The sequence below is a fragment of the Glycine soja genome, chromosome 1 (genome assembly GCF_004193775.1).
Source record: "Glycine soja cultivar W05 chromosome 1, ASM419377v2, whole genome shotgun sequence".
Taxonomy (NCBI): Eukaryota; Viridiplantae; Streptophyta; class Magnoliopsida; order Fabales; family Fabaceae; genus Glycine; species Glycine soja.
In genome coordinates, this window is record NC_041002.1 from 33,707,340 (window position 1) to 33,718,128 (window position 10,789).

A 10,789-nucleotide genomic window follows, 5' to 3' on the forward strand; every position below is an offset into this window, starting at 1 on the left:
GCCCTTCGTGCCTTTACAAAATGATTTGAAGATATGTGTCTTTTCAAAAAGATTTTTCTAAAATTTTTCACTGGTAATCAATTACAGGTTTCTGGTAATCGATTACACAGTTCTATTTTGAAGGTTCATGACTTTTGAATTTGAATTTCAAGAGTTCTGTTGCTGATAATCGATTACAAACATCTGGTAATCGATTACAGGTTCAAAATTCAAATTCAAAACCCTTTTTAACAACTATTTTTCAAAATTGTCTTTTGGTAATCGATTACACTGCCTAGTAATCGATTACCAGTGCCTTGGATGTCTTTGAAACACTTTGTTTTGAGGCAAGGCTTGATCTTTAGTTAATCTTGAAGCAAGACTTTGTTTGTTGAAGCAACCTTGTATTAATCTTGAAGCAATGTTTCTCCTTTGAAGCAACCTTGTTTGATTCTACTTTGGCATCATCAAAATCATGTATTCATACATTCACATTCTCCCCCTTTTGATGATTACAATCATTATCAAGTGAATTCTTTTCGATATCATCAAAACCTGCATGATTTACATTCTCCCCCTTTTTGATGATGACAACCATCTGTAGGTTAGGAGCAACAACAACAAAAAAATATATTTGTCTGTATAGTTTACTGCCCCTTGATTTTGTAATGATTGCTTATATGAGACAATTGAAGATTTCATAGATTTCATATATAAAAAGTTGTCTCATAAAGAATAGATAATTTCCCTTACTATTATATCTTTTATATATTTCTCCCCCTTTGTCAACATCAAAAATAAATCATGAGTAGAGAGAAGAAAACCATTCAGTAGTTTATAATGAATTAAAAGAGTAGAGAATGTCATACCATACAAGTATCGTTTCATGGCCTAAAAGAAAATGTTACCGCTTGTTGCAATATATGAGAGTTAAGTGATACCAAAAGGCATTAAAACAAATTATTTTGCACCCATAAAAATACATATCTAGTATAAAACAATCAAAATATATAATAATAAAAAAACAATCATCAAAAGTTATCAATAATCAACATAACCTTCTATGGGACAAACTATTGGTATGGAGGATTCACATACTCCTATGTACCACTTCATTGCTCCAGCTAAGGATGACCCTTATGTTCATATAGCCCCTGTGGCTTTTGTACATGACTTTATGATTCTGCACGTACCACTTCTTTGTTATCCTTATGCTCCAATTTCGTATGAGGGATATCGTCCTCTTATTCCTGAAGTGCATTTTCATGACCCTCCTCCGTCTCCCATAGCTTCAGAGACTATTATTTAGCTTCTTATTACAATACCTTCACCAGATCGTTGGTCGGATATGCCAAAGGGTTGGCTGAGCTTATCACCATCTGTAACTGTTACTGTGGGACAACCTCATTAGGGTTAGTCTTCTGGATGATCTACCTAGATTGAAGCTACCGATTGCTTCTCTTTTTGTGACCTAGATAGATGAGAGTGTTTAGTTGTATAGTTACTGCTCTAATAGAGGCCCTTTTCTTTTTGGATGTTTATATGAGGGTGGGTAGCTAGGACTTGTGATATATAATTTATATTTAAAATTACTCTTTTGGATAAATTTATTATAGTTTTCATAGATGATATTTTGATTTATTCCAAAAACTCAGAAGAGCATGAAGAACATTTGCGAATGGTGTTGCAAATTTTGAAAGGAAGACAATTGTACGCAAAGTTATCAAAATGTGAGTTTTGGTTGGAACAAGTAAAATTTTTGGGACATGTTATATCTCAAGGTGGAGTTCAAGTGGATCTGGCCAAAGTACACTACTAGAAAAAATGTTTTTAATGTTGGTTCTTTAGCATATTCCATGACGGTTTGAAAATCATCTTTGAAGCTGCCGTTGTGAAAAGTGTTAATTTTCCACGTCGATTTTTGAATTGTATTAGAATTTTGATTTCTATGTTGGTTCTTTTAGAAACTGTCTTAGAATGTATTTTTTGTTTTAAAAAAATTGAAATTTCTAAGACGGTTCTTTCAAAAAACCATCTTAGAAAGTCTTTAGTTTCTAAGACGATTTTCTGAAAGAATCATCTTAGAAAATAGACTTTTTAAGACGGTTTTCCATAGAATCATCTTAAAAAGTATTATTTTAAAGACTAACAATAGGCCATATGCAATTATTCTTATTAATGAATCTTAGATTTAATTTAAAAAATCTTCCAAATTTGTGCATAAGTGAAAAGACTTCATTCCAATAATTATGTTAACATTTAAAAAATTACATGCCATTTTTTTTACCAATATGTAAAGTATAGTATTCCTTCTATGCAATATTTATATAGTAACTTAGCTTCTATTTTAGTGACAAAGTTATTTGAATTTTGAAATGCCATGAAAATTAAAATCCTCATTTCACAAATTAATCACAAAGTCAAATTTCCAAGATAGTCAAACATGGATTCTTAAAGGTTTGTCTTTAATATAGCCAAATGGACCATGAGAGTCTTGATATTCTGGAAGAATGAATATAGTACCTTTCCAGTTGCAAATGTCAGTGTGTTATTCCCAAATCCGGCATCAGCTATTGCTTTCCTTATATTTTCCATGAGGAACAAATGTGCAGAATCATATTAATGTTAAAATCAAGATAGAAAACACAACTTACTTTTCTCTCTCTCTCTCTCTCTCTCTCTCTCTCTCTCTATATATATATATATATATATATATATATATATATATATAAGAAAAATGATAGCAAGTACCATGTCACGATTGGTGTAAAATGAAGTAGCTAAGCCAATTGATCTTGCACGCCCTAACCTTCCAATCTGGTGTACATAATCTTCCTTGGTCTATAATTGAGGCAACAACCAGCATACACAAATATTTCACAAGAATGCATTAGTGCATTGAATTATCAATAGGTAAATCATTGAAGCAAGAAGTTGATCAACCAATGTCAATTTCTGATTTCTATTAAAAGAACTCACCAATTAGGTGAATAAGGACAAACCTTAGGTGTAATTCTGTAGGTGTTTTTGGTTCTGTTTTTCAATCAAAATTTGAGTTTTACTTTGTTAATCCGCATAATAAAGATTTCATTAAATGTCAATATACTGAATATAGATTATATAGGTAAAAATTTAATTCTATTTGATAGCAACGCCGCAGAATAATGTGAAATTGTATCAAGGTTTTGTAGTCTTGGTTTTTACTTCTTTAGCTATTAAAAAGGATGCCTTAAGACTAAAATAACAAAAAGATTAATGCATAAAATGATACTTACGAAGGCCTTGTCTGCCATCATTTTCCGCATTGAGTATGCCAAGCTATTGTGAAAGCAATAGGAGGAAAATTACACAGATTAGAAGCAAACAATATTAGTGGCCTAGGTTTGGTCATATCTATGTTGCATTATGAAATAACCTAGCCACATGTACTTACATTAAGGTAACAACCAAAGGTAGACCTTCAAGGACTACAACAACCACAATTGTGACCTGCATGGCACTATATAGTTAAAAACTACTAAAAATAGAAAAAGAAAAAACAAATGAATAAAATAGTTCAAAATTTGCACTTAAGGCAATGGTAAAAAATTTTATGACCCTGCATTGCTAACACTAGTCTTTTTGACAACAAATTCAACATTTCCATCTATATCTTTGGTATGGTAAGAAAAGCGTCTACAATTTTAGAGTCAAAATAAAGCATTTCAAAATGGCACAAAGCTTGTTCCATGAGCTTTAACATACATAAAAAAAAGAGAAATTGAAGATTACTTGCCCAAGAGGACAACAAGAACTAAAACAGCTATAGTAAGCCCAACTACACCAATAAAAGTTGTTACTCCATTCAAACGTACCTATCATATATCACCAAAAGTAATCACAATTTTAATGTCTTTGATTTCATTACGGTACAACTACAACAACAACCTTTATTTTTATTTTGGATGGAGTAGGGGGAACCTATAATGGAGTCTCTTCACCAGTGTCCTCTGAGATATTTGCCATCAACAATCCCCATTCGGTATTTATACCAATGCCATTTACCTACAAATGGCAGTCTAAAATGTGACTTTTGAAGGAGGTGGCATTCTGTAAACTTTATTTATGTTCTTAAAGACCACTAAAAGCATAATCAAGATAGGAATATTCTACACAATTTTGCATAGAGAAGAACACAATTAACAACAATGAATGTAGTTAGTTGTTCAAGTTTGAAGTTTGAACAACCAACTCTTCTTCAAAAACAAAATTTACAATCATTTTTCTTCTTCAATGTCCTTTTCGTTCTATTCCTACATCTTTTTTGTTATTTTCCTTACCTTGGATCTCTCACCTCCTTCCCTGGGTGCAAACAACATCGTCCCATGGCTGCTCAACATCACTACCCTCTACGAGGTGGGCAGCACATGGCGTCCCAAGTTCAACTCCAGCATGTAGTGCCATTACATCCTACAAGCCACCCACCTCCTCCAGGCTGACTACCTCTACCACAACAGCCTCTTTGTTCTACTGTTAAACTCCTTAGAGTCGTTTTGTAACACCTTCCAATCCTTCATCAACAAATTCAACCCCAGCATCACTATCATCTACACCTCTTGCGAATTCAGAATTGAGTGAATCTTCCAGGACGACATCGTTTTGTTTCACTTAGATTTGAAATCTGAGGCTCCTGACAAATCGATGGTGTTCAGTTACCGAAGAGTCACCAACGGTGAATGGAGTAGCAACAATGGTGTGGAAGGGAGGGTTCCAAAGAAGGACAAAATGAGGGATAACTGAAGGAGGTAGAAGGGGAGTCAAAGAGTGAGAGGGAGAGCGATAGAAATTCAAGAGAGGAGAGGGAGAGATATAAAAATTAAAAATGCATTCACTTCTAAGACGATTTAGAATAGGAGTCCATTGATGAGAAGGGGCTGGGGAAAGCTTGAACCCAATTCCTACAATGATGAATAAAAGTGCAATTAAAATTCTTGGGGAGTTATACATTTGTGTATTGATAAGATTGTTCACTATTTCTTGAAGCTCGATCTCTGACAGTCTTCTAAGACAGTTTTTCAAAAACCGTCTTGGAATAACAACCATTCTAAGACGTTTTTCGCGAAATCGTCATGGAATAGTAGTTTCCAAGACAATTTTCATAAAACCGTTGAAAAACCCATATTTACAAAATTGCCATTGTTTTATATACTAAGATGGTTCTTGAAGAACTGTTTCTGTTTCACCATAGTAGAAAATGTTTTTTTAGTAGTGGTAGAAGTCGTGTTATAATGGAAACAACCAACAACAATCACAAAGATATGTAGTTTCTTAGGTTTGGTAGGTTACTATAGAAAATTCATTGAAGGATTTTCTAAATTAATGTTGCCATTGATTAAGTTAACATGTAAAGGACAACCTTTTATTTGGAGTAAAGAAAGTGAAAGAAGTTTTTAGGAATTAAAGAATAAACTGACCTCTGCACTTGTTTTGATATTACCAGATCTAGTAGGGAAGTTTAAGGTTTATTGCGATGCATCTAAGCAAGGTTTAGGATGCGTGCTAATGCAAGGAGGCAAGGTAGCTGCGTATGCTTCCAGACAATTGAGACAACATGAAGTGAACTACCCTACACCTGACCTAGAATTAGCTGCAATAGTGTTTGCCTTGAAAATATAGAGACATTATTTGTATGGTGCACAATTTGAGGTATTTAGTGATCATAAAAGTTTTAAGTACTTGTTTGATAAAAAATAATTCAATGAGACAACAAAGGTGGATGGAATTTCTTGAGGACTACAACTTTGAACTATGATATCATCTTGGAAAGGCAACTGTTGTAGCAAATGCATTGAGTCGTAACTCTTTGCACATATCTCTTATTATGGTGAAGGAGATTGAGTTAATTGAATAATTTAGAGATTTACAGTTAGCTATGGAAATTAAACCTAAAAGCCTATGTTTGGGGATGCTGAAAATATCTAGTGGATTCTTGGAACGAATTAAAGAGGTACAAGGGGTTGATATGCTCTTACAGGAATAGATAAAAGAGAAGGAAGAAGGTAAAGGGTTAGAATTTCACAAAGATGCAACTGGAATCATCAGATTTAAAGGATTTATGTACCTAGAGGGGAAGGACTAAGAAAGTTGATCTTGGAAGTAGCACACAAAAGTAAATTAAGTGTCCATCCAGGAACCACAAAAATGTATCAAGATTTAAAGGAAATATTTTGGTGGCTTGGGATAAAGAAAGATGTGGTTGAATTTGTTACCTCCTGTTTAACTTGACAAAAAGCAAAAATTAAACATCATAAACCTTCAGGAAAGTTGCAATCTTTAGACATTTCAGAATGAAAATGGGACAGTATTTCAATGGATTTTGTTACTAGTTTGCCCAAAACATTAAGTAATCATGATGCCCTATGGGTAATTGTAGATAGGTTGATTAAATTTGCTTATTTTCTACCCATTAACACCAAATTTTCTTTAGAAAAGTTAACTTAGTTGTATATAAAAGAAATTATTAGGCTACATGGTGTACCTTCTAGTATAGTCTCTGAAAGACACTACAAGAAAAATGACATATGCCTATGGGGCTTTTGCCTACACACATAAATTAGTGTAGGTAAAAGTCAAAAAATACGTATACCTACAATTGTTTGTTATAGGTAAAATTCAAAAATTTGTACTTACTATTATTTGGTGTAGGTAAAACTCAAAATAACTTCTACTTACAAATACTTAGTGTTGGTAAAATTTCAAAAAACTTATACCTATGATTATTTGGTATTGGTAAAATCTTATAAAACTTGTACCTACAGTTCATTGGTGTAGATAAAGTTTAAAAAGTTTCTACCTTCAAATAATAGCATAGGTAAAATACCATAAAACAAATGCATATTAAAATGATTATTTTAAGAAAGTTAATCAGAAAATCAATAACATACATTATTCTCACTATTTTTCTCATATTAAAATAATTATTTTAATATATTAAAATAATTATTAATATACTGAAGAAAGAATAATAGAACCACACTTCAAATCATTTATGTATGTTCTTTAACATAATCCATTTAAGGCAGAAATTTATAATAAACATTTTCTTTTGTCGTCTTGGACCCAACCCTAAATTATTTAAAAAGATAAAAAAAAAGATAACATGTAATTTAATTGATTAAACAATTAATAATATCAAAACCCTAAATTATTGGGTCACTAGAAACTCTCGAAATCTTTTTCTCGATTAAACGGTGTTTAGGATCAAGCTCCCTCTGACTCATCCACTGACACTAGATATTGTCGATCTCCGAGAATCAAACATGTTGACTCCCGGTGATACCGGCACGAGGACACACCTCACCAAGCCACGAATCCTCGATGGTGGGAGCTTGATGCAGTGTTGTGAGAGAAATTAATTCTTGATCTGAGGACTAATGAAGATAGGATGAAGGAGGTGTTAGACAAGTGGCCTCAGATATCTTAAGAAGGGGGGGTTGAATTAAGATATTCGAAACTGTTTCCCCTAATTAAAAATCTATTTCACTTTTTACTCAAGTTATGAATTCCCTTAATGACAATCTTCTTAAATATTAATTCAAATGAAACAATTTTAATATGAATATAAAGCAATAATAAATAAAGGAGATTAAGGGAAGAGAAAATGCAAACTCAGTTTTATACTGGTTCGGCCACACCCTTGTGCCTACGTCCAGTCCCCAAGCAACCCGCTTGAGAGTTCCACTATCTTGTAAATTCCTTTTACAAGTTCTAAACACACAAGGACAATCCTTCCTTTGTGTTTAGAGATCCTTTACAACAAGAGACTCACAGTCTCTTAATCCCTTAGAGAATGAGAAGAAGAAGAAGAACAAATCTCTCTAGAAAGAGATGGATTTTACAGATTGAGCACTCAAATAATTCCTTAATGAATTGCAATTGAATTGGTCAAGGAATTCTTAAGAGGATAAAATGAATTTGCTCTTTGTGAGGATAAACACTTTGTTGTTCTGAAAATCTCTGAGCAATTTTGTGTTTAAGTCACATATATATAGACCATTGGTGGTCATGAATAAAGCCTTTGAAAAGTTGTGACTCTTGAAATTATTTTTCTGAAAATCCTGTCTGGTAATCGATTACAGTAATTGTGTAATCGATTACAGCTTTTAAAATTTGAATTAAAACGTTTACTAACTGCTGGTAATCGATTACCAAAATTGTGTAATCGATTACACAGTCTAAAATTTCGAATTCAAATTTTTGTAGCTGTTATAAAACGTATTTGGCCACTGGTAATCGATTACATCCTCTGGTAATCGATTACCAGAGAGTAAAACCTTTGAGAAACACTTTTTAATTTAAATCACTTGGCCAAACCTTTGCTAATTCAATTAGGAATTCCCTTCCTAATATTCTAGTGATCATCTTGATGTTGTGACTTGTAATCTTGAAGTATTGTCTTGAATTTTAATCTTGAAAAGCCCATTTGCATCAATTGCAACACATCATCATGATCATCATCAAAACATCAAAGCCAATTGCATCTACAATCTCCCCCTTTTTGATGATGACAATACAATACCTGAAATCAAGATTCAAGCAAGCAACAAACAATTGTATATAGATAAAATGTGCATGCGTTTACTCCCCCTATATTTCGGAATACATGATCACTTGATTTCTAAGTTTGTTAAGCAACCTTTTCTCCCCCTTTGGCAACATCAAAAAGCCAAAGAACTCGGAAATCAACACAGATATAACAATGGAGTAGCAAGATATAAATATCAGAGTATTAAACACAATAAGCCAAACTCACAAACAAGAAATAATCAAACCAGAATTCAAATAACATAAAATGTCAACAACCACAAAATATCCAAGACTGAAATTTAAAAACCAAAAGATAAATAAGCAAAGTACTTAGCATAATAATGTAAATTCTAAGAAACTAAAAGCCAAAATACACGGCTTATAAAAAGACATATAGTCAGAAACTAAAATCTAAGAAGATGGAGGTGGTGGAGGAAGATCAAAACTCTGACGAATGTATCCGACATCCTCTTCAAGCTGTGTAAGGCGAATGTCCATACCGGCAAAGCGTGAATCTAACGAGTCGAAGCGGTCACCAACATAAGAACGAAGACCCCGTAATTCGGAGAGGACTTCATTCATGAGTGCGGAATCTTCACGTTGAGGGGGAGGTGAAGGAGTACGTTCATCTTGAGGAGGGAGTGCATCCTTCTTCAGCCATTGTCCATTCCGATCTTTACGATACCCAAAGGAGGTCACTGCACCAGCACCAATTGCAAAGGAACGCTTGACTTGAACAAAGGGTTCATCATCAAGCGGAATTTGAAAATGACGCAAAAATAGAGTAATCAAATGTGGATAAGGAAGAGGTGCATTGGCCCGTAATGCCTTATGCATTCGGTACCGAACCAAATGGGCCCAGTCGATCTGACGACCGGTAAGAAAAGACCACATAAGAATCAAATCCTCCTCAGAGGCTTGTGCTAAATTTGAAGACCGGAGAAGCAAAATTCTAACAATGATATAATGCATGATGCGATTATCAAAAGTTAATGACCCGGCCAGCAATCTACCGGTCATTTCAGCTTGATCATTGCAGACCATGCGACGAGCATCATGACTTGAATAATGGTGCCCTCAAAAGGTGCACCTTGACTGGGTAAATGAGTCAAAGAAAAGAAAAGTGACTGATCAATGACCATAGAAGTACCATGCACCTCAGACAAAATAATACCATCCTGAATTTTTAAATTGCAGTAGAAGACCTTAACAAGTTCAGGATAATATGGCAATTTTAATGACATGAAATCAACAAGACCAGAATTTTGAAACACTTGATAGCAATCAAACGTTTCATCATTAAAGAACTCTACGTCTAGGTACTTAGGATCTAAGATTATTCTAGAAGAAAACTGAGAAAGGTACCGTAGACGTTGATCATCGGATGAAAACAGTGTTGATGATCTTGGAGATGACAAAGAAGGAGGAATAGGTGTTGTGGGTGCTCCGGATGGGCCGTGATGGCGATGGGCAGCAGCGGTAGCGGTGGAGGATGATCCCTTTCTCTTCTTTGATGGATCTGCCATTTGATGAAGTTTTTCTGGATTTTGATCGATGGAAGTGAAAGAGGAGTGAAAAAGAGGAAGATTGGGCTTTACGGGACATGATTTGGTGAAGAATTGAGTGAGAATCGAAGGTTTGAAGTTCTAGGTATGGAGGAAAACGTGGAGGATGCTTTGGCTGCGCAGCAGCTCTGATTTCGTGAGTATTTATAGAAGATGACGCATTGTAATCGATTACAGGTATTGGTAATCGATTACAGGCCCAATAAGCCTTCTGGTAATCGATTACAGGATGTTGTAATCGATTATAGGCTGCCTGTTCATGTGTAATCGATTACACTGGATGGTAATCGATTACCAGAGCCTATCCTAGGCTAGTTTCTTAAGAGAATATCTATATTTATGCTCAAATACATCCTATATGACTAATTTTCACTACTAATACACTAAACTCAATCATTCAATTATTATATACACAAGAAATCATAAATTATATCATAAAAACAAGAATTTAAACAAGATCAAACAAAACCATCTATAATCAAAAGGTAAGAGTAAATCAACCAATCAATCAACCATTCAATCAACCAATCAATCCCTATTCTTCTAAATCTCTTACATCTAAGAGACCTAATTCTCTTCTAATAGAGAAGAACACTTCCTTGGGGAGAGGTTTAGTGAAAATATCAGCAAGTTGATTCTTAGTATCAACAAATTCTAATACACAATCTCCCTTTAGGACA